This window comes from Oncorhynchus masou, chromosome 18 (assembly GCF_036934945.1).
Source record: "Oncorhynchus masou masou isolate Uvic2021 chromosome 18, UVic_Omas_1.1, whole genome shotgun sequence".
Lineage (NCBI taxonomy): Eukaryota > Metazoa > Chordata > Actinopteri > Salmoniformes > Salmonidae > Oncorhynchus > Oncorhynchus masou.
Window position 1 is genome coordinate 69,283,818 of NC_088229.1, and position 10,640 is coordinate 69,294,457.

Here is a 10,640-nt window from a genome sequence, read left to right on the forward strand (position 1 = left end):
CCCTAGCCCCACCGACACATAAACTACTGCAGCATAAATACTGGATGCTGAGACAAGAGGGGTCAGGAGACACTGTGGCCCCATCCGATGATACCCCCGGACAGGGCCAAACAGGAAGGATATAACCCCACCCAGTTTGCCAAAGCACAGCCCCCACACCACTAGAGGGATATCTTCAACCACCAACTTACCATCCTGAGACAAGGCTGAGTATAGCCCACAAAGATCTCTGCCACGGCACAACCCAAGGGGGGGAACCAACCCAGACTGGAAGATCACGTCAGTTACTCAACCCACTCAAGTGATGCACCCCTCCTAGGTACGGCATGAAAGAGCACCAGTAACCCAGTGACTCAGCCCCTGTAATAGGGTTAGAGGCCGAGAATCCCAGTGGAAAGAGGGGAACCGGCCAGGCAGAGACAGCAAAGGCGGTTCGGTGCTCCAGAGCTTTTCCGTTCACCTTCACACTCCTGGGCCAGACTACACTCAATCATATGACCCACTGAAGAGATGAGTCTTCAGTAAAGACTTAAAGGTTGAGACCGAGTTTGCGTCTCTGACATGGGTAGGCGGACCATTCCATAAAAATGGAGCTCTATAGTAGAAAGCCCTGCCTCCAGCTGTTTGCTTAGAAATTCTAGGGACAATTAGGAGGCCTGCGTCTTGTGACCGTAGCGTACGTGTAGGTATGTACGGCAGTACCAAATCAGAGAGATAGGTAGGAGCAAGCCCATTTAATGCTTTGTAGGTTAGCAGTAAAACCTTGAAATCAGCCCTTGCCTTGACAGGGAGCCAGTGTAGGGAGGCTAGCACTGGAGTAATATGATCACATTTTGGGGGTTCTACTCAGGATTCTAGCAGCCGTATTTAGCACTAACTAAAGTGTATTTAGTGCTTTATCCGGGTAGCCGGAAAGTAGAGCATTGCAGTAGTTTTAGGTGTCAGGTTCTGGTCCAGTTCTGGTGTTTAGGTCACCACAGACCAGTACATGTCCCTGGGCCTGGAAATCGATGATTTCCCCCAGTAGGATGGAGAAGCTGTCATCGTTAGAATTCTATTGGGGGAAATCGTTGGAAAAGCTGTCATCGTTGGAATTCTATTGGGGGGATATAGGTAGCTCACATGAGGATATTTTTCTCTGCTGAGATCATTTCCATATTAATTTCTAGCCAGATGTAAAATGTTCCTGTTTTGACTAATTTAAGAGTATGTTAGGTCTGCTCTAACCAAAATTAGCATACCCCCTGAGTGCCTTCCCTGTTTCACACATAGTAGTTTGGTGGATGGGACTACCATTGCTCTGTAACCTAGAGGGGAACCAGTGGGTCTATCTCCTCTATACCAGGTTTCTTGTAGGATTACCATGCCTGAACTTCCAATTTATTTGGTGAAATCTGGGTTACTGCCCGTTATTCCAAAGGCAGACGACCTCAGACCTTGTATATTCCAGGATGAGATAGTAGTAGCTCTGTGTTCCATAGTGACCAGTGTTATTATTCATGTGTTTTAGGCACAGACCATTAGGTGTGAGAAGAGCATAACTGAGTATCTGATGTCTTTTAGGTCGCAGGATGGGGCTTGGGTGGGTGTAATAGTGTAGGGTTGGGCCTGTTGCTCTGCTCCCGGCCTTGGCATATGTGTAATGTAAACTCACTCACTTTTGTACATCACCATTTGTAAAGCACAATTTCTCCCCTTTCCAACAAAATCCATTACGAGACCTCCACGCTGCCCGTTTCTGCATGATTCAAGAAGACAATGAGCTCCATTGGGTCTTTTTAAAAATGGCGGGTGGGGAAGCGAAACTACTGTGTGATAGTGAGGAGGAGAGATGTCGTGTGGGAAAACTGCTTTTTTTCCCTCGATCTGTCCAAATTATCACCTTATCGCCTCTAAAATGTAAATAAAACAATATAAAGAGTTTATATAATGTGTCATTACATACCTATTTGAAGGTTTGTGTCGAATTTGAATCGGGTTTTTAGGGCGGTGCAAAAGTGATCTTCAGAAGTAAACAGTAGGTTTTTAGGGAGGTGCTAAAGTGATCTTCAGAAGTAAACAGCAGGTTTTTAGGGAGGTGCTAAAGTGATCTTCAGAAGTAAACAGTAGGTTTTTAGGGAGGTGCTAAAGTGATCTTCAGAAGTAAACAGCAGGTTTTTAGGGCGGTGCTAAAGTGATCTTCAGAAGTAAACAGCAGGTTTTTAGGGAGGTGCTAAAGTGATCTTCAGAAGTAAACAGCAGGTTTTTAGGGCGGTGCTAAAGTGATCTTCAGAAGTAAACAGTAGGTTTTTAGGGCGGTGCTAAAGTGATCTTCAGAAGTAAACAGCAGGTTTTTAGGGAGGTGCTAAAGTGATCTTCAGAAGTAAACAGTAGGTTTTTAGGGCGGTGCTAAAGTGATCTTCAGAAGTAAACAGCAGGTTTTTAGGGAGGTGCTAAAGTGAACTTCAGAAGTAAACAGCAGGTTTTTAGGGAGGTGCTAAAGTGATCTTCAGAAGTAAACAGCAGGTTTTTAGGGAGGTGCTAAAGTGAACTTCAGAAGTAAACAGCAGGTTTTTAGGGAGGTGCTAAAGTGAACTTCAGAAGTAAACAGCAGGTTTTTAGGGAGGTGCTAAAGTGATCTTCAGAAGTAAACAGCAGGTTTTTAGGGAGGTGCTAAAGTGAACTTCAGAAGTAAACAGTAGGTTTTTAGGGAGGTGCTAAAGTGATCTTCAGAAGTAAACAGCAGGTTTTTAGGGAGGTGCTAAAGTGATCTTCAGAAGTAAACAGCAGGTTTTTAGGGAGGTGCTAAAGTGATCTTCAGAAGTAAACAGCAGGTTTTTAGGGAGGTGCTAAAGTGATCTTCAGAAGTAAACAGTAGGTTTTTAGGGAGGTGCTAAAGTGAACTTCAGAAGTAAACAGCAGGTTTTTGAGAGTCATGATAGCTTGCAGTGATGACGCAATAAATGACTAGGTATCTTAGCTGTCATGTTGAGGTCCTTGCTGCAGGGGTGGGGGTATTGGGAGGGGGGGGGCAGAAGGGGCATAAGACTGCTCTGGGGGGGTCTATTATAGGGTGCGGTTAGGGTTTGTTTGGGGGGGGTGACTGGTTGAGGGTGGGGGTGGGGATATGGCTTGTGTTGCTGTTGTCTGGGTGTAGGTCCTCTTGGTGTGGATCCTGTTGGTGCAGATCTTCCAGGTGGGGGTCTCACAGTTCTGGGAGTGTCTCTCTGGTCCATTGCTCTGTTGCTTCTGTTTGATGTGCCTAGGGTGATTGTGTGAGCTGCTGGGACGGCGGTTGAGGGTGATATCCTTCAATGTCCTAACAAAGGTGGACCTACCTTGTAGAGGTGGACCTGTTCATAAAGGCTGATCAAGTTCAGAGTGGTGGAACAGAAAAACATTTGGTTTTGAGGCACAGTCATGGGAAATACTTGCATTTAGCCGCTGTATGGTAGCAGGGTGGAGATAATCACTTGTGTGTTGGGGAATGTGGAAAGCTGCCGGGCCCTCATATTTTTTGTTCCTGTGTGTATTCTGATGTGACTGGGTTGTGCCAAGGCGTGCCGGTGTTTGGACACCAAATTTTGAGCCACTTTGTGTTTTGGAAAAAGTCCTCTCTTCAATGTATTTCTCATTTGAGTCAATGAGGAGCACGATCTCTGGCTTTTGTGTGTCCTCAGTAGGTGTGGGGGTGTTGTCAGGAGAGCTATCCGGAGGGCTGACAGGGGGGGTGCCAGGAGGGGAGCCTGCTGGGTTGGTGGATCCTGTCACTTCTGTTCTACTGTGGTGTTAAGGCTGTGGTTGGGATGTGAAGTTGGCTGTTCAGGTGGCTTCTCTGGGGAGATGGGCAGCTCTCTCATGAGTTATTAAATGTCACACCTCAGCTCTCCCACCTCCTGGGCTGTGTTCCTCTCTCTCCTCCTTAACCTCTCTGCGCACGGAACCCGCTAGCGGGCTGAAATTCCACAACATAAGGTGATCGCTACATAAATAGTCATATAGAACATTCATGAAAATACAAGTGTCTCACATGTATCGAAAGCCTAGAATCTTGCTAATCCAACTGCATTGTCAGATTTAAAAAATGATTTACTGCGAAAGAATACGATGCGATTATCTGAGCATAGAGCCCAATAAAAAATACAAAAATTTAACCAGCACAGGCGTAAAATAATTACAAACTGCATTAAAATTAATCGTTTACCTTTGACGATCTTCGTCTGTTTGCAATTCCAATGCTCATTGTTACACAATGAATGATCTTTTGTTTGATAAAATCTGTTTTTATAGCCTAACACAAAACATTTTGTGAACCGCTTGTGTCGTGAATTTGGTCTCATTCCATTTTCGACGACACATTCCAGGTAAATAAACCACACAGAACGTGACTTTTCCAGTCATGTTTGGTTTCACTGCAATCAACAGGTTTGTTTGTAACACAATCAAACCTGATGGGCCATTTCGCGGGACGTATTGACTGAAAGAAATCGTTTTGAAGACAACAAATCTTGACATCATTGTGCACCAATGATTTGCCCGCTGTTTCGTTGATTGACTGTCTTTTAACCCAATGAACACTGATCGTCTTGCAATCTAGCTGGGTAGATAGCCAATGAGCTGAGCTAAACTGCAATACGCCATGCTTATGTGTTGCAAGACCAACCCATGTAGTAAGCTTCAGCGTAAAGTGAGTTATTCGCTATTGAAGTTTCATACCGGAAGGAGAAACATATTACGCACTGCAGTGTTTAGTGAAAGCGCAGCTGTTTATATATCAATCATTATGGCGACTAAGTCAGGGAAAGCTAAATCTAAGTCTAGATATACAGATGTACACACCAATTTTAGAATAAATTGATTGGGAAGGTGAGACAGAGATTGTTGTAGGACGCTTCATTTAGCAATTGTGGAGGAATATCTTTTGAACAGGAGAGGACATCGTTTTGGACTGGTAAGTTCTTATCATGCTAATGCCCTTGTTTGAAATTAATAATATAAAATATTATTAGTGATTTTTTATTTTATTTAGAAGCAATATATAAACATGTAATGTCATGAAATGTGAGATGTGTGTGTCTGCCGCCCCACCCCAAACCACATGAAATAGCCTATTTGAGGCTGTTGAGGAGAGGGCAGGACCACATCAATGGCCAAAGTGAAATGGAGACAGTAGATACAGCTGGTCTGTTGTAATATAATAAAGACAGTAGATCTAGCTGGTCTGTCATAATATAATGGAGACAGTAGATCTAGCTGAAATGTCATAATATAAAAGATACATTAGAACTAGCAGGTAATAATAATATAATAATATATTCAACCTAATATATTCAACCTTCAACTCTCTCTCTCTCTATATATATATGTTTACTAAACCTGTTGATACAGGGCTCATATGTGAAACTATTCTAACTGAACATTTTCTTTCACAGTGACACTGACTCCGAATGGGAGTCTTATCCGGTGTCCTGTGTGAATTTATGTATGCTCTCTCTAATTCTCTCTTTCTCTCGGAGGAGGACCTGAGCCCTAGGACCATGCGTCAGGACTACCTGGCATGATGACTCCTTGCTGTCCCCAGTCCACCTGGCCTTGCCGCTGTTCCAGTTTCAACTGTTCTGCCTGCGGCTATGGAACCCTAAACTGTTCATTTTTACTCTTGAGGTGCTGTCCTGTTGCACCCTCACCCACTACTGTGATCTCCACCCGGCACAGCCAGAAGAGGACTGGCCACCCCTCATAGCCTGGTTCCTCTCTAGGTTTCTTTCTAGATTTTTCCTTTCTCGGGAGTTTTTCCTAGCCACCGTGCTTCTACACCTGCATTGTATGCTGTTTGGGGTTTTAGGCTGGGGCTATATAAATAGATTTGATTTGAAAGAGGACTGAGGGTCTTCCAAATATTGAAAGTGTGTATATAGTTACCCATGTTATTTTGTAAATGTATATATATATATTTTCATATATTTTTTAATCAAGAATTTTTTGTTTTCCCATTTTTGTTTTCATTTTTTTTTCTCAATGTTTTGGGGGGGGGGGGTGTTAGAATACCATTTTGGTATTTTGTATATAGTTATTTGTTTAAAAATGTATACCTTCACCAATTTGGCCACTTGGGTACATTTGGGCTACTTGTGTGGGACACCTGGGTGACTTCATGATAGATGTCATGTAGCACACACATTTTCAAAGTTATCATTCTGAAACTTTGCACAAGTACTGTTACCCTCATATTTTCCACTGAAATTATCCCCATCATCCTATCTGAATGTTTGTTTTATCTTGTTCATTTTAAAGATGATGGTACACAAATAAAAAGTATGTTTTTTTTCATTGTTTTATCTAAACCAGATCTATTGTGTGTTATTCTCCTACATTCAATTCACATGTTCACAAACTTCAGAGTGTTTTCTTTCAAATGGTACCAAGAATATGCATATCCTTGGTTCTGCGCCTGAGCTACAGGCTGTTAGATTTGGGTATTCTTCAGGCGGAAATTACACAAAGTAGGGGGGGCGCTGCAAGATATCTAAAGATTATTGCAATGTTATTTCATTCTAGGCTTTTGAAATAGCTTCAGACTGAACATTGCCCAGTTCCATGTTGAATGGTATTTGTGGGTTTCTGTTGCACTTCTTTTGCTGGTTGTTGGTTTGTCAGAAAGTTTGCTGGATAGTCAATCCTTGGTAGTAAGAACCCTCCAGAATCCTCCAGGTAATTTTGTCCAAAATCAGTTTGATTTGGAGGGAAGGTTATGTTGTGGAGGGTAGTATCCTGTATATGTCCTTGTAAAAAATCTATGTTTATCCAACCCTAAATCTATATTTTTGTAAAAAATAAAATAAATGCTGAAAGATTCAGGAGCTCATCTGCTCATGACCTCTCTCTCTCTCTCTCTTTCCACTGCTCAGAGCAGAACCTGGAAAACTACAGGAGGGCCCAGATGGAACCATTTATTTATGACATTGGTCTGCGTGTCTGTTTGCTTCTAACTTTAAGACTGTAATATCCCCTTCCAGGGGCCTATTACACTATCAAATCAATCACACTTTCCATCCCCACCTCTATTACGTGACCTACACTTCATGAGGAAACCAAAACACCAAAAACCTCTCTGTCCCCACATCCTGTCCCAGAACCTCAATATCTGGATTAAGATGGTTTCCAAAAAACATACAACCTGCTCATGTTGGGACGTTGGAGAAGATTAGGTGATCTAAAGTAACATAAGAAAGCAATGTGTTAAAATAACAAAATGAGAGTTCAGATGTGTCCTGGCAGGGTGATCGTTGCATAAATGTCTTGTTTGGGTCCATATCTGAGAAGCACAGTAGCCTTCTGGGAGGTTAGCTCTGATTGGCCAGCTGGCCGCAGAGAGCATGTGTGACCAGGGTTAGCGTAGCTCTCTGCTGGGCCAAGATTGACTCAGCGTTGGGAAGAGGGAAATATCCATCATCGACTATGATAGGGATTGATGGCATTTTTCATTTTTTTATTTCACCTTTATTTAACCAGGTAGGCTAGTTGAGAACAAGTTCTCATTTACAACTGCGACCTGGCCAAGGTAAAGCATAGCAGTATGAACAGACAACAACAACAACACAGAGTTACACATGGAGTAAACAATAAACAGGTCAATAACACAGTAGAAAAAAAGAAAAAAAAGAGTCTATATACATTGTGTGCAAAAGGCATGAGGAGGTAGGCGAATAATTCCAATTTAGCAGATTAACACTGGAGTGATAAATTATCAGATGGTCATGTGCAGGTAGAGATACTGGTGTGAAAAAGAACAGGAAAGTAAATAAATAAATAAAAACAGTATGGGGATGAGGTAGGTAAATTGTGTGTGCTATTTACCGATGGACTATGTACAGCTGCAGCGATCGTTTAGCTGCTCAGATAGCAAATGTTTAAAGTTGGCGAGGGAGATAAAAGTCTCCAACTTCAGCGATTTTTGCAATTTGTTCCAGTCACAGGCAGCAGAGAACTGGAAGGAAAGGCGGCCAAATGAGGTGTTGGCTTTAGGGATGATCAGTGAGATACACCTGCTGGAGCGCGTGCTACGGGTGGGTGTTGCCATCGTGACCAGTGAACTGAGATAAGGCGGAGCTTTACCTAGCATGGACTTGTAGATGACCTGAAGCCAGTGGGTCTGGAGACGATTATGTTGCGAGGACCAGCCGACTAGAGCATACAGGTCGCAGTGGTGGGTGGTATAAGGTGCTTTAGTAAGAAAACGGATGGCACAGTGATAAACTACATCCAGTTTGCTGAGTAGAGAATTGGAAGCTATTTTGTAGATGACATCGCCAAAGTCGAGGATCGGTAGGATAGTCAGTTTTACTAGGGTAAGTTTGACGGCGTGAGTGAAGGAGGCTTTGTTGCGGAATAGAAAGCCGACTCTAGATTTGATTTTAGATTGGAGATGTTTGATATGAGTCTGGAAGGAGAGTTTACAGTCTAGCCAGACACCTAGGTACTTATAGATGTCCACATACTCTAGGTCTGAACCATCCAGGGTGGTGATGCTAGTCGGGCGTGCGGGTGCAGGCAGCGAACGGTTGAAAAGCTTGCATTTGGTTTTACTAGCGTTTAAGAGCAGTTGGAGGACACGGAAGGAGTGTTGTATGGCATTGAAGCTCGTTTGAAGGTTAGATAGCACAGTGTCCAAGGAAGGGCCAGAAGTATACAGAATGGTGTCATCTGCGTAGAGGTGGATCAGCGAATCGCCCGCAGCAAGAGCAACATCACTGATACAGTGCCTTGCGAAAGTATTCGCCCCCTTGAACTTTGCGACATTTTGCCACATTTCAGGCTTCAAACATAAAGATATAAAACTGTATTTTTTTTTGCAAGGAGGAATGGGAAAAAATTTCAGTCTCTCGATGTGCAAAACTGATAGAGACATACCCCAAGCGACTTACAGCTGTAATTGCAGAAAAAGGTGGCGCTACAAAGTATTAACTTAAGGGGGCTGAATAATTTTGCACGCCCAATTTTTCAGTTTTTGATTTGTTAAAAAAGTTTGAAATATCCAAAAATGTCGTTCCACTTCATGATTGTGTCCCACTTGTTGTTGATTCTTCACAAAAAAATACAGTTTTATATCTTTATGTTTGAAGCCTGAAATGTGGCAAAAGGTCTCAAAGTTCAAGGGGGCCGAATACTTTCGCAAGGCACTGTATATACAGAGAAAAGAGTCGGCCCGAGAATTGAACCCTGTGGTACCCCCATAGAGACTGCCAGAGGACCGGACAACATGCCCTCCGACTTGACACACTGAACTCTGTCTGCAAAGTAGATGGTGAATCAGGCAAGGCAGTCATTAGCAAAACCGAGGCTACTGAGTCTGCCGATAAGAATATGGTGATTGACAGAGTCGAAAGCCTTGGCCAGGTCGATGAAGACTGCTGCACAGTACTGTCTTTTATCGATGGCGGTTATGATATTGTTTAGTACCTTGAGCATGGCTGAGGTGCACCTTGACCGGCTCGGAAACCAGATTGCACAGCGGAGAAGGTACCGTGGGATTCGAGATGGTCAGTGATCGAAGACCTTAGATAGGCAGGGCAGGATGGATATAGGTCTGTAACAGTTTGGGTCCAGGGTGTCTCCCCCTGTGAAGAGGGGGATGACTGCGGTAGCTTTCCAATTCTTGGGGATCTCAGACGATATGAAAGAGAGGTTGAACAGGCTGGTAATAGGGGTTGCGACAATGGCGGCGGATCGTTTAAGAAATAGAGGGTCTAGATTGTCAAGACCAGCTGATTTGTACGGGTCCAGGTTTTGCAGCTCTTTCAGAACATTTGCTATCTAACACCAGACGACCAGAAAAACAACAACACTCCAAATGGGAAAGGTATGTCAAATCTCACCTGCTAGATGCAGAGGATATTTTCTTAATACCTTAATTGATTAGCTTTTATAACCTTTTCACAAACCATTTTATAATCAACTGTGATAAAATGTTTTCTACCCTTAATTCCCTTAATTATTAACCTTTACTGAATAGTTTGTTCATCTGTTTATGATGTTCACAATAAACTGGAGGATGGTTTGGAGTAGACGCTGGGCACATTTTCCTACCAGCATCTTCACTGATGTCATTAGTCACTTATTTCATCTTTTCATCATCAAAGGGGGTTAGCAAGGTAACCTCAAGGGTTTATTCATTCATTCAGATTAGAAGCAAAAGGATGTCTGAGATAATTGACGTAGGATCTGCAGAGAGAGGTTTGCAAGCTTAATCACAATCACCCAAGTGTGGGTTATTAGATATCCAATCTAACTGAGTGCAAAATAACTATATTTACAGTGATTTGATCGTCTAACTGAACAATCACTATAAACGGACTGAAAATGACTTTTATTAAGAGAGTGCTCAAAGGATTAGGTTCCATGCCAGGACAAATTAGAGAACAATTTTCCCACTATCTAAAACTGATGATGGGAAAAAAAGTTCATGCATGATCCTAAACGCTTGGGCAAGTTCCAGGATGATGATCTAAAAATGGTTAGATATGAGGTTTGATGTTGACAGCTAGAAGCCAGTGTGAGGAGCGTGAGGTTAGCTAAGTGCACGCAGGCTTCCCCAGTGAAGTTCCTAAAAAAGGAGACGGTGCCTGAGACAAAACAATCCAGACCACAGCATCCTCAAGCAA